A 26,613-nucleotide genomic window follows, 5' to 3' on the forward strand; every position below is an offset into this window, starting at 1 on the left:
AAAGGGATTTCAAGTGCCATGAAAGGCAGCCCCTGACAGTCTATGCTCTCTTCTAATTTTTGTGGAAATGGCATTCCAGTAGGATTCCCAGCAGCTATGATAACAACAGCCATGGTGCTCCCTCTGGAATATGTCATTCTTTCCCGTTAACACAGCTGATTGTCCCTAATGAGCTTTTCGGTATCAATATGGCTCTTTATTAGCCACCTCTAAAGTGTTGACTTTGACATATGTATAGTCTCAGATGATGTTTTTTAGAGTGTAATTGTAGCTCATTGTCCCTAATACAGCCAGCTTCCAGAGTTTGACTGAATTGCTATAGCTTTGATGTAGTTCAATGTTAGATGCTAGAGTGTTATGGGGGTTTCAATTACTGAGAGAGTAAATGAAAAGATAGCCTTTTTTTTTCCTGCTCTTGATTTTGATGATTTTTCTCACTGGAGAGAAATAACACCTCTGAATTAATGGGAACACTGTACGAAGAAATAAGGAAATCATAATTCAGAGCAGAGTTACCCTCTGCTGAGACTCCCTTTGTGCTTTAATGCAATGAGAATTTAAAAAGATATATTAAGGGTAAAATATGTCAATTTTGTAAAATAACACAATCTGTGGTAAAGCAGTTTTAAAAAGAAAGTTGTTGAAGTTGTTTTCTTTTTTGGTCAAGTTTATATTCATTCCTTCATTGAGCAAAATCCAGGTGTTTGCCATCAAAAGTCTTAATCCGTATTCTTTTGACTTATTTTCCTAATTTAGGTACAGATTATCTTTGCACCTCAGAGAAATGAAGTGTCAGCACAATTAATTGAAACAATTGATTTGTTGTTTAAGAAGAAAAATAAGAATGTGATAATTAGGATCTACTGCACACATATTTCTGAATCACAATTAAAAAACAAAATAAGGTACCAAAACAGTAGTAGAAAATATTGGTAAATATGTGTTGATAATACTTCATTCCACGCAGAAAAGAAGGTTATATTTGTTTGAATCCATGCATTAGATAGTTGGAGTTCTTGAGGAAGTCAATAAATAGCACCCTTCTTCCCCACTCAAGTTCTGAAATAAAAAGCAAAATCAGTGGAGACAGAATATCACCTTTATTATTGCTATGGCTGATCATTTTGCAGAATGTGACTCACACCTTCAAGTATGTAGGCTGAAAATTTATAGCATGGAGAGGTCACCTGAGAGGATTTGCCTTCTGTAGGCAATACAAAGAGAGGAAGAGAACATGAGAGCTAGACAGTGAGAGGATGAGGGAGAAAGAAAGAAAAAGAAGATATGGAGATATGCAGGCTCATGTGCGCAGTTTTTCCTTCCCAACTTCCCATTTAAATGTGTGTCTGGAGTAGAATAAATAGGAGAGCTTAAAGTGTTACATTAATGAAACTCACTACATATGAAGAGACAAGTGTAGGGAAAGAAACCTTTCCCCATAAAGGTATGCATAAAAGAAATAAAAGGCAATCAAATATAAAGTGTAAAAATATAGTAAAGTATAGTAAAGTAAAAAAAATCCTAACTTTATTTCTTTATTTAAATTAATATCCATAAAGATAGCTCACAAAAACCTACACATATATAGTAATAAGTAGATAATTCTCTACAGGAAAGAGCTACCAAAGCTTGAAGTGATTGCCAGAAATCTCCACTTAAAACAATAGGTAAAGAATAATTGGGGGTTTACACGAGAGGCATATGCCCTTTATTTCCCAAGACTTGGAATAGGGCTCCAAACTGTAGAGGGCAGAGCAAGTTGATTCTCCATCCAAACAAGCTAGAAGAAAATTGCCCCTCAATGTCATGTCTACACTCCACCAACTACTTCAACTCTGGTTGAAATATTAAATTAATCCTACTTTTTTTTAACTAAAGGATTTCATTCAACATTTCTACAAAGTGTCCTTCTTATACTGCCTATCATAAATACTCAAAAATAATAGGACATGGCAAATATCTAAAAAAGTATTTGATCATATGAAAAATTTTTCTGCCTGAGATTCACACATGATGCTAGCCTTCTAACAACAATTAAAAGTTATTTATATCCTGATCATGAGATGAGAACATCACCAGCCACATCATGTTACCATGTAGTATTAATTTTTGCAGAGAGTAGAAACAATTTTGCTAAAGATGTTGATGAGGCATGGAATTCTCTCATGCTTTTCCTCCATTATCATCTGTTCTTGGTTCTTCCATTATCAACCCTTTGCCTTCCAGGGTGCTAGCAGTAGGAGGGTTGTGACGTAGCAGAAATAGCCTTCAAAGTTGTCACCTTTCAGGCCAGACATTCTAGAGATACTGTACTGACTACTGGGAAAGCTAGTCCTGCATGTTGGAATAATTTCAGTGCAAAAGTGAAGCTGACACATCCAACAGATTTCAAGTGTCCTAGTTCTAAAACAATTTTAAGAAGGAGTCTTTGACAGGATTTACCAAGGAGTTGTAGAGCAAAATATATTTGAAGAGGCTGGTCAGTATTCAGATGGTCATCTTCAAGCCATACAACTTTCCTATTTTAGTCAGTGTTGTCTAGAGAAAAAAAAAATAAGGTGTATATATATAAATGTATACATATACATATGTATAGAGGGAGGGAGAGAGATATTAATTTTAAGGAATTGGTTTATATGATTGTGGAAGCTGGCAAGTCCAAAATCTGTAGAGCAGGCCATCAGGCCGGGGACCTAAAGGAGCTGCAGTTTGAGTGTGAAGGCAATCTGCTGGCAGAATTCTCAGAAAATCTCATGGGTTTATGGAGGCATTTATACAGCATTCCATTCTCAAAATGGATCTCAACATATATGTGTACCGTTTTATTCTGGGAATGACATCTAGCTCCTTTGCAAACACCTGATTCATTTATACAACCACGTTCATTGAACACTTCTATGTATCGGGTAATTGACAGTCATCTGAAGATTGCAAACAAAACTATGACAGGATCAAATCTGCATTTGGAAAGATAACTCAGGCATCAGTTCAGATGAGGTGACATCATAATTGCCAAAAACGAAATATGGATTCAAGCATGAAATGTAATTCATATTTTTCCTCAAGTGTTTATTCTCTAAACAAAAGACTTAAAAACAGGCAGCCATTAATTTTTCTCTTCGTGTTTGTCTTCATTTACACATTTGGAGCACATGTTTAAGTTGGTGTAGTTTCAGGCCAGATATAATTTTATTATTTCAAAGTATAAAAAGCAAAATGCAACCCACACAGGAAAAACTCTCAGTTGTTAATTCACATATGGACTTCCCGAGAGTGTGTGCCTGGTCACTTGGGGCTGATGTTTGCATGGGCCTCCGCCAGCACCCCACGTAATTGCTCTGCCTTGCTCAAAATCATTCAAAAAAGAAACTATATAAAGGAAACAATGCTTTGGGATGAGGATAATGCCTAATACATTGGAACTGAAGTTTACTCTTTTTTTTGCTCTGCCTGAGATTCACACATGATGCAAGCCTTCTAACAATTGAAAGCTATCTGGGTCTTTCTTTGGTCATGTATTTGCTAGTAATGCAGTGTATCAAAATAGTTATAGTGAAGTCATGAATTGCATGTAGGAGATAACATGTTGATTCTCACTAAAAATACAAAAATGGAAGAGCAGTTTTACCTTAAGTTTCCCTAGCAAGTTCTCCATGTTCATAATCCCTAGGCATAGAAAACATGAAAACCATCTCAGTGTGCATATGTAGGCAGGTATTTTAGCAAGAAAGCAAATATCTGATAAAATGAACACATTTCAATAGCAACTTAAAGTGTGTGCCACATACTCTGATTACCCTGAATATAAAGAATATTTAAAACTTATGTAATTTTTTTTTCTGCAAGGGCTCAAAGCTACATATGCCTACATTGCTGCAATTGTATGTATTACTTATTGAATTTTCTAATGTAACTTAAACATTGATTTTGGGAGTTTATAAGTTATACAAGTAGGAAAAACAAATGAAAATTTTATTTTTGAAGTACATATTTTCAAGTGTATGTACAAGTCCACTTATATTTAGGCCATATTGTGCATTAGAGTAAGCATACTCTTAAACGAAGAAATTGAGTGCATAAACAATCATAGCCCAAGGTTTCCCATTATTATGTGAACCTATTGTTTTGTTTTCCATATACTTCCCAAATTTGCTTCTGCTATTTCCTCCTATTGAAATGATTTTTTTCTTGCTCTTTTCTGAATATCCAAATGTAGTTCAACTCAAATGCCACCTTCTCTAATACTTACTCATCTACCACTGTGGTACTTAATCTTTTCTTTAAATGTCAAGAACCTTTCACCCCTATTCTTTTAAGGCTACTTACAACACTGTTTCTTGTGTTACTGTATTTTCATCCTTAGAAGACCAATCCTTGGAGGCAGGATCTCAATCATTCAGCAGAGAGCCCTTGATCTAATAGATAAAAGTAAATATTTGTTAAAATATTGAGTTAATGTATAAGGATTTAGAAAAATCCCTGAAGAAATCCAAAAGCCAGCTCTAGAACGTGAATATCTCTAGAAATGTGAAGAGTACTAAGTTGCCTCTTCCTAAATTGTAATATTCAAATACTCCTATTTTTAAAATAAACTGAATACGAAAACCTTAGGAATTGAGGGGAATTAGATAGGAGTGGGGTTCTAATTATATGAATTACAAATCGATGCCCAATACATGACCAATGTTGAAGACAATGATTACTTTTACAGATTTTAATGGAAGTATGTCCTAAACATTCATCATTAAAAAGCACAAATAATGAGCTTATCGAAGAATAAATATTGAGAAACAAATGAATTGCATATAGCAGAAGTACCATTATAAGACTAGGAGAAGAAGTGATTATGAAATACAACAAATAGATGTAATCCTAAAATATCTTATGGCTGATGTATCTCTGTGACTGATTGCTAGCTCATGCATTGTTTCATTCCACAATTTTTTATCGAGTACCTATTATAAATCTGGCACCCTTCTAGTTGCTGAGAAGACAGTGATAAACACAAATTCCCTGTACACAGCAAACACATATGTAATCAATCAGGTGGCTATAAATACTAAAAAGATAAATACAAGAATTATGAAAGTGCAATGATGTGGTTTGTCTGTGACCCCACCCAAATCTCATCTTGAATTGTAGCTTCCATAATTCCCACGTGTTGTGGGAGGGACCAGGTGGAAGATAATTAAATGATGGGGGCAGCTTTCTCCACATTGTTCTTGTGGCAGTAAGTCTCACAAGATCTGGTGGTTTTATAAGGGGTTTCCCCTTTTGCTTGGCTCTCATTCTGTCTTGCCTGCCACGCCATTAAGATGTGGCTTTTGCCTTCTGCCATGATTGTGAGGCCTCCCAGACATGTGGAACTGTGAGTCCATTAAACCTTTTTTGTCTTTATAAATCACCCAGTCTTTGGTATGTCTTAATTAGCAGCATGAGAACAGACTATTATATGTGGTATGAAATTTTATATACAGCTATCAGGAAAGACCTCTATGATATGATATTATTTGAGCTGAGCCTTGAAGGAAAGAATGGTGGGAGCCATATGAATATCCAAAGAAGAGCTCTTCACACCTGACTAGGGGAATAGCAAGTGCAAATGCCCTGAGGCAGGAATGTTATTAGGATGTTTGAGCAAAAGAGTAAGGAGGTCATTAGAGTGAACAAGGAGACAATGGCAGGGGGCACAGTGAAGAAGTGAGGTGAGCAAATCATGTAGGGCCTTGAAAGCTCTGGTTAAGATTCAAGATTTTATTCTGAGTGTGATGGAAAGCTATTGGGATCTGACCAGTGGACATATATGATTTGGCTCTAGAATTAAAAGGATCACTCTGGCTTCTGTGTGAAGAACAGCTTAGGCTAGGGGTGGTGATAATGTGTAAGGATGAAGCATAGAGGCCATTGAAGCTGGTATGGCAATAATCCAGGCAAGAGGTGCAGGTGCTTTGTGTTAGGGCGGCAGCTGTGGAGGTGGTGAGAAGTGGCTGGATTCTGGTATATTTTAAGTTACAGTGAAGGTCAAATTATTATGTAAGACTTTACTAAGTAAGATTCCGCCAGATGTAAAGAGCATCTTTTTTGAGAGGACTTCATTATATCATATTTATAATGGTAATTATTCTCACAGTTACTCTCTAGGGAGCTCATCTGTTAGGATTAACCCCATCTCTCAGAGAGGCCTGGGTGACATGCTTTGTGTCACAAGTCAAGACAGATCCCAGAGCTCCAAAGCTACTGTTCCTTCTACTAAATTTCACATTTTGTTCTCAGTTTTCTTCTGCATATTCAAGAGGAGTTTTGATTTAAAATATGTAAAGTATTTTTAGCATGAGGAAAAATTCTGAATATTGACTTAAATGGTTAGCTTCATAAAAAATTGTTAGCATTCTATTTTCAAAAGATTAGTGTAGTGATTGTAGCAGTGTTTTGCATTTTTTTGGGCTGAACACAAACATGCAATAATTCATTTTTGAACAATTTTAACAAGCACGTTCTATGGGGAAAATATATCATATTAGTGATATTTTCTGTGTTGCCTTGTTTTTAAATATGTGTGTTCAAAGTATAAATATTATTAAAAGCATCCTCAAAGATATCATTTAACAAACTATTTCCAGGAGAAAAAGTCTAACTTTATTGTTAGTCCTGACCATTCACATATTTGTTTATTCTGAATCATTAACCAATGACCTATTTTTTAAATTCTGAAACATTTTTCAGTTACTACGCATTTACAGCACTCTAAAACACTAACCAATCAGCTAACAGGTTTTATTGTAATGATTTTATTGTGCTAGAGAATACTTTTTTGTTATAATATTTGAGTTCTAACCTATTCATTTCTTCTTGTTCTTGAATAAGAATTTAAGGGATTCTTGGAGATTCTTAGCTGCTTTTATATTTAGAATGCTAGAACATGATGCAAATACCCTCACTTTAATCAGGAAATATGGACACTGACATTAAAAAGTCTTCCCCCTCACATACTTGTGAGTCATTTTTCTTCTACAAGATTCTTTTCTGCATATTTCCACTAGACCCACATCTCACTCAAATAGACTCTCAGCCTCTTGAGTCAGGTATTCATTTATTTCTTTTCCCTACACCCTTCCTCTGGAAACGCAAAGAGAATTTAATGCATTGTGTATTTATTGACAGCCCCTAAAATGCATGATATTCTGGCTAAGTGGTACAAAGAATAACAGAGAATTGAAAACAATCCTTACTTTCTGAGGACCTAACTCCTAAATAATCATTTAAGCTAAATAAGAAAGGGAAAACCTGCCACTAGTCTTGAGAGGTTAAATAATTGATAATCTGGTGACTCCCACAAATTGCTTATTCTCTAAGAAAAAAAAAAAAGAAAACATTTTTTTCAGGTGTCCAAAGAGAATTCTTTAACCTTTTCTTTGTTCCATCAAAGATGAGTTCTGTCGTCTCTTTGAAGGTATTTTCTCTTAGATCCTTCTTTTCATTTCAGTCCTCAGTGTTGTGCTAATCCTTGATCATAGGGGAATTTGCAAATGTAAGTATGGGAGATAGAAGAGTATAAGAAACAGAATTAAGGATTTATTAAAATACAGAAAGGAACAGTCTCTGTTTAAGTATGGATAGTCACCAAGAGCAATCAAGATGGCACTGCATATTTACTGGGAGTCTTCTCATTGGTTATATGCTAGGTTTCCTTCCAATGAAAGAGGAAAAAGTGACTTTTTTTTTTTCTAAGAAGATGCTATAATAGATGCATGTAGATTTGCTAAAAGTAGAATAGAGTAATTTATCCTGTCAGAGTTATTGATGCTCAAGTCTGTCTTTTTGGAAATTGCATTCGTTGAAAGTTGGGCATGCTTAAACCCTGATTGCAAATTTTAGATGTTTTCAAAAGATTATGTAAGAGCAGAAATTGAAGTGTATCATCTTCTGTCTTCTATTTAGTGTTGTTCTGTTCTACTTCCAATGAGTATCGTAAATATGATGACAGAGTATAATGAAATGGTTATTTGGTTGTTTTGTTAGGTTCCAAAGTTCAGAATTTTCTAATCCCATTAACAATAATAAAAAAAATACTCTGCCACTCAAAACCACAAATATCTCAAATATTTAAGTTTACTAAGCTTACAATTAGCATAAGAAATCTTTTCTCATAGAGCTTCAAGACCACAACCAAATAATTCTTCTTGAAATTATAGATAAAAGTCTAGTAACATAGTATAAAAAATAACTTTTTAAATAATATACAAATAATAAATTTTATTTATGGTGTTAATTTTATGAGCAAACTATTTTAAAATATTGCTACATTATGTATAATAAAAATTGTGTATTGTGCATAACAAAAAATAAATATTGATGGTTTTGCATAATAAACATTGTTAAAGGAATGATTTTTGTTACCTGAAATTATAAGATTTAAATTTGTATAGCAAGTTTCACTCAGTCACTGTTTGCTGCCATAGAATTTATAAGAGAACGTACAAAATATACTAAAAAGGAAAGAAAATCTGTTGTTTTTCTGTCCAATAAATCTTTCTTCCAGATATATAAACGGCTGTTGATTCTATTGCCATTCTATGAAATGTGCAAGTCAATGAAGAAATAAGACCTGCCAAATAAAGGGCACATCCCCTGTTTATAATGAGCAATGGATACCTATTTAGAGAATGAAGAAACAACAGAAACAGGCAGAGCTGATTTGTGTTCTATTCTCTGTATACAATTTGATATGCCTATTTATCACACTTCAATAAAAGTGAGCTGAACACTTTAGAGATACTGCAACCCGTGAAGAACAGAAATGTAGAATTGAGCAGCATCAATTCCCAAAAGTTGCTTACACATTGTTCTAAGTTCCTTTCATAGAGAATTTATATACCATATTTAAGGTTTCAACAAACCCTTTATCTAAAAGCAAGTAAAATTTAACAAATTGATAATGTATACTTATACATTTGCTAAGCAATCTATAAATAAATCCATGGGTTTTTAAAAGTCAGAAATTCTCGCAAGCAATACCATTTGAGTTCTCATTTAAACAAAAAAAAATGAAACTATACTTCAAAATTATTTTCATTTTTAAATATCTATAGTTTTTGTAAAGCAGAGCTAAATTTGTTTCTGAATATATTATGGATGAGATATATTATGAATATTCTACTTGTTAAACCACCAAGACAAATGTTATACTTTTGCTCTACAAAATTTGAATTTATAAACATAATTTACACTCTAGCAAAGCAAATTTGATTTCTCTTTGAAGGAAGAAGACATGTAAATGGTGAGAAATTAGAAAAAGGATGCTAATTGGATGGCAGTAATGATTCACCATTTTGTTTTAATTGTAAGGCCAAAATAAAAAGGTTGATTTTTATATGTTAGGCATGTTCTGTTGTTTATTAAAGAAGAATCAGCACTCTTGATATTTATAGTAAATGTGCGTGTCCAGCCTTGACCTATAGTTACGCTACAAATAAAACTGTAATTGTTACTTTAATGTAGGCCCTATCAAAACCATCATTTATTCACATTTGAATAGATTTTTAAAAACTGCTCTTCAATCTTAATAATTTCTGCTGTTAGCACATTATTAACAAAATAACATGTTTTCCTCCAGTGGGCTCAGTGTGTATTACAGGTCACAGTGTTTAGAATGATGACAATGACAGGAAATCTATTGGGATGTTCTAAGCAAAGCACACGACAATGCAAGACAAAAAGATCTCCAGAAACTTGGTTGGAGTTTGAAAGAACTTCCTTGTTTGGGGAAGTCTGAAATAGTCTTAGAGTTTTGTTTGATGATAACAATGAATCTTAAAAGGGAGCAGGAAGGGAGGTGTTGAAACTGCTAAATTCTCTGTCAAAGAATTTTACCAATACTGTTTCCTTGCTCTTTAGCAAACTCTGTTGAGGGGATTACCCTGTTCATACCTGACATTCACAACAGAAATTCCTCTGCTTGTATTGGAAATTTACTAGGTATCAGATGGATTAAAGGAGCTACTGAAAGTGTTAGAAGGCACCAAGTAGTCAAGAAATAATTTTTTCAGTTTCCATTTATGCCCATATATTTTATCCCTTTAGAATATCTGTTAGAGAAAATTTACAAAAGACTAGCTAAATGAATAAATTAATAATAGAGGGAAAGGCAGAAGTCAAGATGCGAATTTTTACTGTTTTCTGGGGCAGATTACTAAAAAGAAAATGGAAACTAGAAGACAGTATACTAGAGAAATCACCAATCGTGTGTTTATAGGATGAGCAAACAAAAATGAAATTTATACACCATACACAAACCACTTGAACCAAAAGACGTTACTATGAGAACATTTACAAAAGTCTAACTTGGAACTTTGCTTTATATATTTCAGTTCTTTGATTAGAATCTTTGTTCAAGTTCAGTGGCATGTATAATGCTGAGGTCAATAGTGTTTTTTCTTCCAGATCTCATTTTCAAGAAATGAAACTTTCTTTCGTACTTTCCTACACAAGCAAGATGATTTACTGATGCTCTGACAATTATGCACAGAGCTCATTGTTCTCTGAAATATGTACACCAAATTTTTCCTGTTAGATTCATCTAAAGACTAGTACATTGTGCTCTCATGGAGCCAAAGAAAGGAGGAGAAATTTTATTCCTGCCAGGTATTGGGAATTCTATTCAACCTAACCTACCTGAGAAATAAGTGTAACTAGATTTGGGGTGACTCTGGGATCATATCGCTAAACAATGTAAGTCATATCATGTACATGGTCTTTATGATAAACCATTTCCAAGAATACCTTTAAATATTGTGAAATGAGAGTATGATAATGAATCTGGCTGTGAAAATCATTATTTTAAATTTGGATATCCTCCTTGTTTTTATATAAATTTATGATTATTACTTATAAGTTAGTTGATACTTGAAAGTTTTCCGAGAAGACTTTTATCTAAAATTTTTGAAAGATATTTTATATTTTCCAAAGCATCAATTTGCAAATAGCATAATTCTAGTAAGAAACCTGATTGATTTTCTCTTCTTCTTACAAGGATTTAACAAACGACAGCTCTATTGACATTTCTTATGATTTAGGATTCATTAACACTTTTTCCCCCCAAAAAGCTTCTCCAAATAATTAATATATACCTAAAAAACAATATATAGAGTCCATCGTATACTTAACAAAAATTCAAATAAGTACACTTTTATCACTTTAAATTTTTGCATATTGTTCTTGCTTACCTACAAACTCACTGAAATTTTACAGCCAAGGACATGTTTTACTTTCTCTTGCAATTAGCAAAGGTCTACTCTGGTAATTATTCCAACACAACAGTTCCTTTAAATTCAAAGTATTTATTTGGTTGATCCCAATTTCCACAATAAATATAAGATTCTGGAGTTAAAGTGTGTCATATGTACTTCTCTTTCACTCAGATATATATAAAATATGAAACAATTGTTGTTTATTTGTAATTGGACCTATTCCGTTTTGAGTGTAACTTCCTTGACTCAAATTTATATCCACTGCGGGTATGGTTAAGAAAAAAATAAATTTGGTTTTTAGTTCCTAAGTCAGTTGTATGAATGTATATTACACATGTCACAAACTACTGCCCTTGCCACCCAGGACACTTTCCATTTTCATTTTTCTAGTGTTGAGATGCGACTTATGAGAGCCTACCAAGAAGTCAAGTAATTCTACTTATGTAGCACAGTTTAGGTCTTTTAATTACTCTCGAATCATCAAAATACATCCTTTAATGTGCAATATAATACATCATTTAAAAAAGCATGTTCTTATGTTCCCCTTTGTTGCTTATTCGCTTATTCATCTTAAAATAAACAGAAATAAATATCTGCTTAAGCTTATTTTACGTTTAACCATTCTCAGCTAATCACCTTTAACACGTAATTTTTAAAAATCACTTAAGGATCAAGCAATTCATTCCTAATAGTTACCTGTAACTTAAGCAACTAATTCTTTTTTAAAAACCAAAACAAAAATTTTAAACTCAAACTCAGTGTTTCTAAGCAGGGACACTACGTATAACCTCAATTTGCTACTGTCAAGGTCAATATTGGGATCAGTGAGTTCCCATTCTATGATACAGTTGGAAGATAAAGACCCATTCCTTCCAGGGGCAGCATTGTCCAGCGCTTTAAGCACAAGTGGGTCAAGTTGCACAGTGAACTCTCTAATTAATGACTGTTGCATTTAGTGTGCCCGACACCTCATAAATATACACTACCCAAATAGGATATACATTCCTCCCCCCCAAAAAAAACTTACACTAAAATTATCTTATTACGTGTTCCCATTGCATTTCCAGAAGTATGCAGCAAGAATGGACTTTTACAATCTTCTAATAATTTTTTTGTTTGTTTTGTTTTGTTTTGTTTTTATAAAGATTGTTTTTCTTCATGTTTACTTGATAGTCTGGAAAATCTATATTCCAGGAAATAATGATTTTCTGCTTAAATGTTAAATGTCTAAATAGCCAGAGATCATTTTCAAACAGTAAGCAGTGGGATAAATAATTGTACTCTGCAAGTATGTGTTTACATGGTCAGAAATATACGATTAATAATCTTTGTCTTTGGGGTTTTATGTGAGTGTATAAGTGTATCTGAACTGAGCTACTCTTCTGGAATAACCATACAATGCTGCATTGTTTTCTTTTCCCATGTTTCTGTGTATATGTTACTGTTTCAGTTTCATTTGTCAGCAAAAGTCTGTTTACCAGGCTTCCTGTTATTAATTAAGGGAAACAGGTTTTCTTGAAATATACAAGAGACTCTTTAAACTCTTGTCCAGATACTTCAAGGCAAGATATTGATGATTCCGTCAATGTTTGCACAAATCTGGAAAATGAATTTAAATACATTGTTGCTTCACATAACCTACAACTTCTTATCTCCCACAAGAGTGGGAAGTGGGAGAGGGGAGACAAGTAATAAGAAACAAATCACAGTAGCTTCTGTCCCTGTTACTAGATACTGAGATAACAGAGGGTTACTTTCTTCCTTTGCCACAAGGATTAACTAGCAGATCACAATGTGGATTCTGAAATCTAATGGCCCACAAAAATAAGTTGCATAGATCGACTCAAATTGTAAAGTGCTCAAAGACAATGAGATGTATTCTAATGTAAATATACTCATAAAGAGACAAAAATACTGACCTGATTATTGGTGTATTACAAAGCTTTTCATATAGAAACATCTGGTCAGTCCCTCTAGCTCTCTCTCTCTCTCTCTTTGAAATGGGAAGAAATATACTCGCATGCATTAAAATCATAAAGGAACCAAAACATCTGGAAGTTTTAGAAGAAAAGCAAAATAGTTATGGGGGAAATTCAGATTAAAAAATGCAGATGTTTAATTGGGCTGTCAGTTTTGTTACAAGGAAATAAGAGCAGAAATAACCAGAAGCCACTGGTGGAAAATTAAAATAGTTTCATGAGCCCTTGCCAAGCTAAAAGCAATGAAATCGGTAACACAATATGGACAGGGGCTTTCTAAACTGAGATCTGAAAATGTTACCATGTGCAATTTTGTAAATTAGCCATTTCCAAAAAGTCTTTTTCATTAAAGCACAATAAAAGTTTTTCAGACTCTCCCTTCTCTCTTTGGTCATTAACATTGGGCAGTTATTCGGGGTTTGGCTTTCATCAATGACAAGCTCTTCCCCACACCCTCCTCACCCCGTTTCTAAGACCTTCTAATACTGCTGAGTGGCCAGAAATTACAGATGCAAGAAAAGCTGACAAATGACTGCCAGGCCCCTCCCCCAGTGCCTAGACAGTCAAAGCCCCTGCCAGAACATGCCTGAAAGCAGCGCTCCTGGAGACAAAGACACAAAGATTCCATTTTCTCAGTGAAAATAGATTTCATGTGTAAAACACTAGTGAGAAAAATTGAAAGCTGACACATATGTGCAATTTCAGAGAGGCAGGGCTGAATAATTCAAGATTGAAATTGCATTTGATTGCATCAAAGCCTAACAAATGTTGTTTAACCTAAAAGTCTTTTCAGTCTGTAAAAAGACATTCAGTGGCAAGATATTTTAAATTTTTTTTAAGCACATGGCTAAAAAGGAAAAGGAATCTTGAGCTCAGTAGAGAGATGTTGATTATATACTACTGTTGGATTAGGAATTAACACTGGCTCACATCACAGGGTCTACAAAATAAGGGGGAAAAGTTTTTTTAAAAAAAAGTCCATTAAATCAAAGGGTTCTGAAAGATAATATTAAATCCTTATGAGTATGTTTCCTATAAAAAGAATCCCCTCCCAGCAGCCCCAGGGTATCATTACTGGAGAGGCAGCGAGTGGTTTATTAGAGATTCAAACCTTGGCATCTGAGCCTTGCCAAGCATGCAAGTTTTAGCTTGTGTGCCCAGGGCCTTGGCTTCTGCAGTCCCTTCTTCTGGCATCTAACAGTGAAGGCCGTCTGCTTGGCCTCCACACCACACCAGGCAGTGCATAGGTATAAAGCCTAGGACTGGGAGACAAAGAAAATTTGTCATTTACTAAGGATGGTTACGCTTTTCTTCCTGCCCGCTTACATATTCACCCAAATCCATTCAGTATCATTTTGTTCTTAACACATAGGCTCAATACTTACAGAAAACTTGGCTTAATATGTTTTAGAAAGTGTTAGACCCTTAACAGGTGAAAGTATAATTAATAGTAGCTGTCAGGAGTAGTAGACCAAGAAATTGCACTGGGGACATTTTAATTAAAAAGAAAGTTTTACAACAAATTGTTAAAAAATTGACAACACACTTTGTTCTCTCTCATCCCCTTCCAAGCTCCTGAATTTCTTAAGTTTATTTGGTCAATAGGAGGATCAGACAGAGAAAAGAGACTGAGAAATTACTTTATAATCTAATGAGAGATAATTGAAAGGAAATTGAAAGGAAAGAGAATATTAGGTAAATCCTATGTCTGTTAAATGTTTTATACAAACTCTTTAAGTCTCAGAGCAACATTCATGTCAGGATACATTTTCAGTATCATTTCTAATCTAAGAAAAATACTGTGGAGTATTTAAACAAGGTAGTTAAAATATTTATTAATAAAATTAATATTTCATTTGAGATATTAAAATAATGTGAGTATTCATCTATTTATTTATCAAATGGGAGCACTGGTTTGGGAATTTGGACTTTTTAGCCCTATTCAGCTACTCTGAAATCTCAGTGAGTTTTAGAGCCTTAGTTTACCTATCTATAATATGAAGAATTTTGCCAACTGAAGAAAATGGGCACTAAATCTACAAAGCCAGCACTGACTACAAAATGCTAATATGTCGAGTTGAAGGGAGTGTGCAAAACTTCTGTTGTCTTTTAAAACTTTCAAGCTTGATATGCAGAACAGTTCAGTGTATTAATAAGGACAGGAAGTCCCTGGTGAATACAGTAAAATAAATCAGTCCAAAGGTTCCAAAGCTATGTAGTCACTACACCAAAGACCAGTTGATTTGTGTATTTGTTCACTTTTCAGAATGTTTCACATGCTATAAAATTAAATCTGATACTCTGTGACTTTTAATTTATTAAAGTATATCTGCTTTATTTATATTTGTTTATATGATTGATTGATATTAACTCACCCTTCCTTTGTTAGTCATTTAACTACTAAGTATATGTACACAGAATAGCTGAGTGAGCCAGTGTGAACCAGAGTGACCCAAAAATCCAGCCAGAAAAAGCAGGCAAGATTATGCCCTTTCCCAGTCTGCCAAGCCCACTGCCTCTGCCTTGAAAGGCAAGAACGCAGTGGATGACATGTAAAGCTTTTCAATATACTTCCTTGCAGTTTCAGCCAACAGGGTCATTCACACCTCTTTAGTTGTGCTTCCTAAGCAGTCTCTAGAGCTTTGAATATAGAATACCATGGGAAGAAAACATATTGTAATATAGAACATGTTCAAGAAAATATTGATAGTGCTTTGAAATGTAAGTAATAGAAATTCATTCCTGCAGAGAGAATATGTAATGACTAACCTAAGAAGGTCATCAAACTTATGAATTCTAAGCAGTCTCTTACAGTATTTTTTTAAAACAAAATATCAGGATTCTATACTTCAATATTGAAAAGAAAAGAAACAGATTTGTTTATCTTTATTTAGCACAATTGAAGGGGGAAAATCACACTTCTTAATCATGTTTAATATTTTCTTATTTGAAAATTTATTATCATAGACTAGAAGAACGTTGTTAACATAAAATAATAATATTATTATTAGGTAGATAAAGTCTCTTTAGAGATACTGGATGGTTAAAAAGCAAGTATATTTATATAAGATGTTTGAGAATAAAATCTTAGATTTTCTTAACAATTATGCTAATATTTAATGTAATATTTTTAAGCGTTTCTATGCATGGGATATGCATTGAGAGAAAATGTAGACCTTATATTCAATTAGTATACCAGAAATATCCAAAACCAGTTTATCTTTTCACTAATCTCTGGTTGCTATTTGACAAAGCTTATTTATAGAGGAAAAAAAAAATGTTTTCTGCGACCAAATTAGTAGCCCTAGAAAGGAGAAAATTTAGAATGTGAAAAGTTGGCAGATCCCTATGGATTGTTGAACTGGAAAACATCCCCATAAGAGGATAAAAATAAATTTCAGCTAATTTGCTCAGCATGGCCTGAGTTTCACATAATATCTTTTTGTTTTGTTTTGTACAGAGATCCTGGCAACATTACCAACAATCAATGATGGAAACTGAAGGCAGATTGATTTAAATCTTCAATGACAGTTGTACAGAAGTTGAAGAAACATGTCACGTTTCCAAAGAAAAGTGAGTAGCTTGTTTGGTGGTACCCTAAAATTAGGGCATCATTAAGGTACGTCATTTCTTTTAGTTCAAAGTGCTTTGCTGTTTCAATTGTGGAGAATTTCTTCTTCTTTTTTTCAATCTCTCTCTCTTCCTCTTCTTCCTCTCATTAGTAGATGTCTTTTATAATTGATGTCATTTACTGTCCTTTCATCAAATGTATGCCACATCACTTAGGCGAACCAGCAGACAGGGCACCAAAATACACATTAGAGGAGACTGGCTTCCATGAGACGCTTCGACTGTCTCATCGGGGCACTTGTAATAAGCATCTTGGTGCCACTGAATGTAATGCTGTATTCAAATAATAGCTTTCATCTTTACTCTTTTTAAATATAAAAGTAAACCTTGAAGCCCTTTGAAGGACCTAACCAAACAACATACCTATGAAAATAGATCAGTAAGGCTTTGAGAAACATTCTTAAGTAAAATCTGTAAAGCATCTTTGCATTTTTTTTCAAGAAAGACCTCCAGGTAAATGATGGCTTTTAATAAGACATAGGACAATCACAATTACAAGAATCATTAATGTGTGTCCTGTGTGCTATTTTATGTTCCCAGCAGGATATATCTTTTCTCATCTAGGGTTTCCAGGGCTGTCTACTGTTCTCTATGTGTAAAACGTATTTAAGTATTCCCCCAATGCTGCAATAATGTTGAAACAAAACAAAACAAAAACGAAAAAACCTTTGTCAAGTGGTCAGACAGACTGGAACTAGAGGATTATAGGTAAGAGAGATAAAATGAAGGGTTGAAAGCTATAATTTCTATTTATGTGGTGGCAACCAAATCAGCTGTTGGAGTCAGGCAATTTAAAGATGTGGCTACTGGAGCTCAGAGTCTGGGAAGAAGACACTTCTGCGTCTGACAGTGAATCAGGCTCCCAGTTTTGAAGATGTACTGTAGGTGATTCCTCGCTGAATCCATTTCCCACTTAGTTTCTATTCTCCGACCCATTGCTGTGTCCCCCCACTTTCCACTTGATTTTATCTCTTTGACAATTCTATATTTTACTTTCCTTCCTCTCATTCCCCTTTTCCCAGTTTTTTTTTTTTTTTAACTGTAGTTTCTTGGCCTCTGACTACTGTTCCATGCTGGATGTCCCCAGAAAACAGAGTATGTTTAGAAAGGAGACAGTGCATCTCAGAAGTCCCCTGTCCACTAGTTCATGTTTGAAGGTGTTGTGCTCTATGGGTATCAGAAACATTTGTAGATGAAATAATTTGAGGCATGAATTTTGATAGAAGCAGGATCACCAATGAAATGATAAATGTAGGTACCTGTTTACCTTGCATAATATTCACTATGATCTTGAGAATTTCAATGTATAATTTGTCTTTACTCTTATTTTTCATTAGAATTAACAGAATCTCAGAGCTGGTAGAAAGTATAGAAACTGTATATACAACTCTCATATTCAGATGAAGAAAATGGCGCACAGAAAATCAACTGTCCTAAGCCATTCAGCTTGTCTATAAGTGCTGTTGGCTTAATTATAGTTTTGCATATATTTAGGCGAAGGAAATACTTTCTCAGAAACTGGTTAGAACTGTTTGAGAAGAAATATAATCATCAAAATATATCCACAGTAAAATGTAACCATCCATCATTCAACATAGGCAAGAATATGTATTGAATTGCCTGAGTGTATTATTCATATAGCAAAACTTACTTGAATTGCTAATAAATCTCCTGATCTCTGTATATGTATAAAATATATAAACCCAACCAAATTCTGTACATAAATAAATATTATTTTTGGATACCAGTACAATCCCTATTTCACTTTTGTGTATTCCAGTTATTTATTACTCACAGTTCTATAGTTTTAACCAGAACAAAGGGATTATCCAGAAGAAAAGAAGGTAAGCTATTTCATCAGTTTTGTTGGAAATCAGAAGTTTTTTTTTTCTATTATTAGCTTTGTATTCTTAAACAAGAAAAAAGAAGGGAAAAAACTCTCATCTTCTCATTCATAAGAATTCCCATAAAAATTGTCAGTGGTGAGGTGGGGAGGAAATGCATTACCAATAAACAGCTAGATCCTACTATTGGGGACACTCAGTTTTATTCTACAGAAAATATAGTTTGTTCTTGAAGATGTAATAGACATAATATTTTTAAAACCAACATATTAAATATGCCAGTAAATATTTTTGTTAAACAAGGCTTTTAAAATTTAAATTACACCCCTAAACTGGCTTTCTAGTTTTTCTAGAGAAATAAAGCAATTTTAAAGGAAATAGCCACTCAGATTAGTATTTCAAATATCATACAAAGTGTATGTGGCGATATTACTGAAAATGAGGATTTTTGAAAACTAAAAAAGCAAAAAGTCATTGCTCTGAAAGCCTTCAAGACTGCCTTAAGGTTAACAATGCAAGTCTTAGATGTATTTAGGTAATCATAATTTGATTAGCTTTCTAATTCTAAACATATTTTGACTCAAATGTTTAAAATATGGTCATCTATTCAGTTAAAGATGAACATTTTGATGAAATAGCAATACTTAAAGGGTTCTCCATTTCCACAATTAAGTGCTACCTGTTATTTATTCAGAGCATATGTTTCAGTCTCAAAACACTGAAGACATATCTCAGTGAAATCAAAATAATCTTTTTTTTTTTTTTTTTAAGAAATCAGAATATGTGGCAGTCGGCAGGCTTAATTTGTATTTTATGGGCTCCAAATTCAGATGAATATTATCAAGATCTGAATTGTCTCAATGGCTGTCATAATTCAAATAATAATGTCAAAAATATAAACTAGTATCATATAATTAATTTGTATATATGGAAAATTGAATTCTCTTAGCCAAAAAAAGTAGAGGGAAATCATCACAAAGGAGAGTGAACATGACTATTTTTTCCTGTTGTTTCTATAGACTTCTCTGTAACAATTGATATGAAAATATCATCAGAATTTGTAGGTGTGCAGTATCTGTGGTATTAATAAAGGTATCTATAATCAAATATAGCAGAAATAATTAGGCTTCACGCCAACTGCCTTTCCTAGAATCTTCAGGGACAGGAAGTGCAGCTGTGTATCACCTGCCCATATTCTACAAATAGCACTGAAGGATATAACTCAATGAAACTTGAAACCAGATTGCACAAAAATACATTATTCCCAATTTTTTATTTTTTATATTTCTAGATAAATTATAAATTCACAGCAACATTTGTCTATTGCTATCTTTATGTTGCAAATTAGACTAAATTTTGAGTGACATCTTTAGACAGGGAAGCCTAGAAACATCCTTTGGCTAAAAAATAAAAACATCATAATGTACACTAGAGAAAACATTTCTAGAAAATATACCTTTCATTGTGCCTTTAAAAACTAAAAGGCACAATGGAAGGTATATTTTGATCAACAGCTTATATTGTTTAGAAATTTGACTGTGATTTAGTATTTTGTCAACTAATTTTCAATCACAAGAAAATTTAGAAAGTGATGAAATAGAAATAAAAGTCTTATTAGGAATAATAATTATATAGATAGTGAAATGACTACTTTTTATAAGGAGTAGTAATTTCATAATGTAATAACTTCCTTTTCAGAGTGATTAACAAAGCTAAACATTCACACAAGGCAATGTACCACATAATTCAAAATGCCAGTGCAAAAATATTAGTTAATAAATAAAGATTCAATGCTTGTCTGTAATAATTAGTCATAGTTTCTGCACTTAGAAGGAAAGCTCTCCCTGGGAGTTGAGAATTAGAGTGGAAACAGAGATTTTGAGTATAAGAAAAGTGAATTTCATTCATGTTGCAGGGTTATACTGCTATGATGGAAGGCTTTCATTTTTCAAGTAGGAAACATGGAAATTACAGTAACTATGGCCAATTTATATTGGCCTAGAGAACACTATTTTTCTCTGGGCCTGAATTTCTCAACAGGTGCCACTATTGATATTTTGGACCAGATAATTCTTTGTCCTGAGGAAATTTGCTGTGCATTGGAGGATTTTTATCAGCATTATTGACCTCTCCCCACTAGATGCCAATAGTACCCCCTCCCACTATGGTGATATCCATATATTCCCAAATGTTCCCTAGAGAACAAAATCTGCTTAGACCATTTGTCTAGGCAAGTTTGCTTTCTTCATTTAACTTTATGCAAAATGAGTTTGATTGGTTCTTTGAATTAACTTTAATGGGAATGTTGCACAGGGAAAGTTTATGTAATAAGTTAAGAATAGCTCTACAATGCAAACATTCCTGCAGGATATAAAAATAAGAATATCAATAGTATATTCATCTCTTGAAATATTTGCTATAATTGTTGAATGTTGAAAGATGTTGAATGTAGGCTCATATTTTGTGCATTATTTGAAAATTTGCAATGTAAATAAGGTAAATAGATGCAAAATGTTTGCCTTTGGGCATGAAAAAGTTTTCTTGTGTGTTATAGTTAAATACAGTAATAGGTTTTTAGAGGTAACTTTCTTAGGCAGTGAACAAAACAAGACCCTACTATGATGATTCTACATGGAGCTGATTTTAACCGAAGAGTAGCCTTCACTGTGCCTTTCCATAAATGTTGGTTTTGTCCATGTATTAAAGCACGGATTTCTTGGGAGATGACAAATATTGAGAGTGAAAGATAAAATCTGAAAAGAACCTGGGAAATCATCATTAAATTGAGCTGATAGTCATGTTTAAATATGGACTGTCAACTTTTTTTTAACTAATGATGGGATGGTAGAGAAGCTATTAACTTAATACGCCTCTTTGTGTATGTGTGTGTGTGTGTGTGTGTGCGCGTGCGCGCGTGCGCGCGTGTTTGTTTTGGTGGAAATAAATTAATAAGAAAGGGAAAAATAACAGTTACATGGAATATAGTTACATGGAAGCTTAGGAAGCAAGTCAATAAAAGAGAAATATTCGAGTAGTATGAAACCTTAAGCTTTACACAGTAGAAAAAAATATATTATATGGAATTGATCCATTATTGTTTCGAAAATGGTGAAAGTTGTTAAACCAGTAACTTTTAGCTTAGCTCATCTGTAAAAAGAAAAAAGCTACATGCACTATTCATGATTTATTAAATGTTGAAGATTTCCCTTCAGTATAAATTTATAACTATCTAATGAGTGTGTGTGTTTGTGTATATAGCTTCCTCATTGAGCACCTGGAATGACTTAGCTGATTTGCCCTTTATTCTTTATGACTTTCATGGATTTTTTTTCCCCAAAGCTCCTGAGGATTATTTATTTATTTATCATTTATTTATTTATTTATTTATTTATTTATTTAGGGAACTGGTTCTCACTCTGTTGCCCAGGCTGAGGTGCAGTGCTGTGATTACAGCTCATTGCAGCCTCAACTTCCCTGACTCAAGCAATCCTCCTACCTCAGCCTCCAGAGTAGGTGGAACCATAGATGTGTGCCACCACATCCAACTATTTTTTAAAAAATTATCTGTAGAGATGAAATCCTCAGGCTGGTCTTGGTATCCTGAACTCAAGTTTGGCCTCCAAAAGTGTTGACGTTACAGGCATGAGCCACTTCACCTCTCTAGGTCACTTACTTTAAAACCCTTTACTAGGTGATGTGAAGGTCCCAAAATTTAAATATACCAGTATTTCTCTTTGATTATATTTTTAAAATTTGAGGTTTTAATAAGCTATCTAGATCAATGAATGTTAAAATACATTTTTCTTTTGTAGACCCAGCATTGTTCACTAAGGATAGATATGGGATCATTTCCTTTCAGGTATTAATTGTATTGTTGCTGAACATATTACCATGAATCTGTAGTATCAAAATTCAGATATTAAACTTGGGAGGATTTATAGTCCAACTTGTAGTAACTAAATAATAAAATGGTGGCATGATTATAGTTCAAGTTTTTTCTTTATGAAGAGCTTAGGGTAACAATGCTTTGTTTCTGTATGTTGCACTTTTAAATTACAGTAAAGTCTTTCCCTGATAACAAATAATATGACATGCAATAAAGGGGAAAAGTGGATATGAGAACTTATCCTTGCCGGTATATTTGAAATGTGACAAAACATGTTTATAGTGAATATGTTCAAATTGAAACGAAATTACAATTTCCTTTAACCAAGTACTGGGTCACTAGTTCTTCCAGCTTAGTTATTGAAGAAAAACACTCAGCTACTGTAGATTTGCTAGGCCAAAGTGTCTCAAACGTTAGCTGTGTCAGAATTACTTGGAGGGTTTTTTGGAATGCATATTGCTGGGCTTCATGTTCATAGTTTCTGAGAAGTTGCATTCCTAACAAGTTCTCCGGTGATCCAGTACTATAGAGAGTCATTGTTCTGGAGACATGCTTAATTTTAGGTACAACTTATTTTGACTTGAGAACTTTCTTTTTATTAAAATAGCAAAGGCGGTGTAGATAAAAATAAAGAAATTGTATTCATTTGGGTTTTCTCATTTGCAATAGACCAAATCAGCATTACCACTGGAAAGAATGACTTAGGAGAGTGGTTGTTTTTAACGAGAGATTCTTTACATGCCAGTGAAAGACAGGAAACCTTGAAAGAAAAACAAAACTGATAATCAACTCCGAAACGGGGATTTGAATTAACCAAAACCGTTTTTTTCAAATGCCTACTACAAAGTCAAAGTTCATCTTCCTAGACTAGCAAAAACTTTGTTATCAATATTTTTTATATTTTCCCACAATTGTCCTTATTTCACCTGCCACAAAAGAATTAATCATTTTACGTCCTCAGTCTTCAACCCTCCCTAAAGTACCAATAGCTCTTGTCCTTCCATATGTCATCACCTAAGTGTACTTTAAGACCCCACTAATTCAATAACTTTATTTAGAGTTTGACAGGATTCTATTAAATTTAAGGTATATTACTAATTAAACTAGAGGGCATCCACTATAGTGAATAAATTATCCATGATTAAAAAAAAAATTCAAAGGTAGACAAGGCCACCTGCGGCCATAGAGGCTGTGTAACATTGGGAAGAAAACGTATGAGTTAATGATAGGAGTGGCACTCTCTGGAATTGTACAATCCAGTGTCCCTTAGTCAGATATAATAGGCCAGGTTTAGCAAGACAGGCGTAAAGTTCTATCTCTAACTTCAAAATTCTACAGAATGTGGGAGACATGAAGTAAGAATGGCACATGGGATTTTCGGCTGTTTAGTTGACCATTAATAGCTCAGTGTGATTCAATGGTGATATGTAACTGTCCTCAAAAACTAGGAAAAGCTTAGAGTTTTAGCAGAGGATAGTGTATCTGGTATGAGTGAGATGAGAAGTTCCTCTCTTCATGGCTGGTAGAATGAATCCAGAATTGGCAACTTCACATAACTCTCACAATATCCTCAACCCTGCCTTATTTTAGGTGAAACGAATGCACCCATTATTCCACTCATATACAAAGAAATTTAAGCTAATATCTATACTCAGTACAATAAGTCCTAAGGACCCTTCAACCGAAAAAAAAAAAAAAACAGAGATTGTCAAAGTGAATTTCTTCAATTAATTTCACTTTAATTTGTGTGGACAAATATGTATTGTTTTTGACACTAACATATATCAAAATACTGTAGTCTTTAAAATTCCCATATGGAAATATGGCACCGTGATTCTAGCTTCTGAATGCAAAACAGAGTTTTCAGTAATTTGTACTCTCCTGACTACATAGCACGAGAAGTTGAGAAAGAAATTCTTCTAGGTTGAATACTGGGAAAATCATCATCTGTTTCCTCTACTCAGTCACTAGTATACAAAGAAGGCCTTAAGCAGATTTGCTGATTAATTTATCAGTATCTAAACATTTTGTTTTCTCTTAATTCAGTGGATGAGCTATAGTACTGGAACATTTATAGTTAAACTTTGTTGTTTGGTTATTGTCCTTATAAGACCAACTTTTGCTGATAAAGCATATTAACACTTACAGACGCTTTATAAATCCAATAATATAGCTTTGAGAGCATTTACTCTGTTTCCCACATATTTTAATAAGTCTGGCCCAGCCTTTTCGACTGAAGCAAATGTACAGACCTCTACACTTCAACATGAAGACCTCCAGTTCATAATGTGCATATCCAAAGCACTGACACTAATGCTGTATCCAGAGTTTTCAATGGGGAGGGTAATCTGTGATAACAAAATTGTATCCCTTCCTTCCTGCAATTACCTCACTATCCTCACAGCCTTGACATCTGGAAACCCACTGCTACTGTAGCAGCTGTGACTCCTCTCCTAGCAGGAAGTTAACTACGCATTCCAAAGAGCACCAATTGTTTTGATATTTTCTGGCAGCTCAAAAAGCTTGGATATTGGTGAACACATTATTTTGTGGCAACCACATTTTGGAATTATACACAAATGTACAACATGTCACAATCTGAACAACTTACAGGTGTTAATGTTGTCTTTCTCTTAATGATATCATATTCCAAATGTAATCATTTTAAATATAGAGTAGTATAGTAGGGAATTAAACCTCATTCTGCTCATACTCACTTCTGCCATCATTTTCTCAAATGATCAACATGGAAGAAGACTACCCAAATATATACTCCTATTTAAATCATTGGAAGAGAATTAATTAATTTAAGTTAGAGAGTAAGTATTGCGAGAATTATCCTGCTCTGTATTTGCCCACATAGCACCCCTGTTAGCAGAGATTTTCAGATACTTATTAATTTTCTAGAAATCAAGACCTCCAAAAGAAGAGCAGAACTGTTCAATGTTGGGCAAATCCAACTGCATTTTAGTGTCACCAAATGCCTAAAATTATTTTGTGTTTTTGAGCTGATAAACCTATATATTGTTTAGTCAGAGTGCTCTTATTCTTTAAAAATAATCAAAGGGATCACTGCTGGATTGATTTACTGTAAATTTATCTTTGAAATGGCTACAAATAATTGTTATTCTCACTTTAAGAGCATTAGTGTCTTTTGTTCATCAAATTAAGAATGAAATGGATTTTAGTACTGCCCCACAATTACTTTGCTAATCAAAATGATTGCCAATGATCTCCAATAAACTAGACTGTCTTGCTACAGAACAGATTGAGGATTGCTTTGATTCACAGAAAAGCTCTGCAAAAATATAATTAATTACATATGATTTTGATTTTGTTTATAAATTTTATTTTTATTTCCATTTTCCCTCTTCCCTACCTTTCTTTTAAAATTTGGCAAAGTTTTTCAATGTATATTTTTATTTGACCTAATTTCCAATTAAATTTAATATTTCTCCTTGCTTAATTATTTCTTCTGGAATTTTACACTCATAGTGATTAAATCTCAATCTCCCCTCTCTTGTTCTCTTTCTTTTTTTATTCTCTCTTTCTCTCTCACACAATTTAATAGTTCATCTTAAGTGATTGCTGATGCCTTGTATTCAGTGACTAATTTCTGATATCCTCTTCTGGTTAAAAATATTTTTGCAATGTATTTATAATATATTTTGTATTACACTGATTCTGTGTATGTTTAAGCATTTGATCACTTTTATCCAAGTGTTCCTATGATAACCAGAAGATACGGTGCATTCTCATATTATTTTAATGCTCCAGTGTATACTGCAGGCTTAAATAACCATAAAAGCAATGTTTGTTTAGAAAGTGACTGGTTTGTTTACCTTCACTGCTGCAGAAAATCTCACTAGGCAATTTGCCTGGGGCTGATCCTTGTAACCATTAGCAATTATGGATTCTAGAAAGACGTTGATAGGAAGTTTTTAAAAAGCTATTTCAAAATCAGACACAAAAAAATACAACACATTTTCTAAGATTGTTTTTCTTGCCATTCATGGTGCTTGCCTTTC

General features: G+C 33.7%; 1 long non-coding RNA gene across 1 annotated transcript in view; it reads left to right on the plus strand.

Annotated features, from left to right (window-relative positions):
- LOC101003555 overlaps positions 1-19,989 on the plus strand; it is a 43,094-nt gene extending 23,105 nt beyond the window's left edge. Inside the window, exon 3 of the long non-coding RNA XR_159878.5 lies at positions 16,686-19,989. This is a non-coding gene — a long non-coding RNA (uncharacterized LOC101003555). The remainder of the gene's footprint in view (positions 1-16,685) is intronic.
- The last annotated feature ends 6,624 nt before the right edge of the window (positions 19,990-26,613 follow it).

Source organism: Papio anubis, chromosome 1, assembly GCF_008728515.1.
Source record: "Papio anubis isolate 15944 chromosome 1, Panubis1.0, whole genome shotgun sequence".
In the NCBI taxonomy this organism is placed as follows: Eukaryota; Metazoa; Chordata; class Mammalia; order Primates; family Cercopithecidae; genus Papio; species Papio anubis.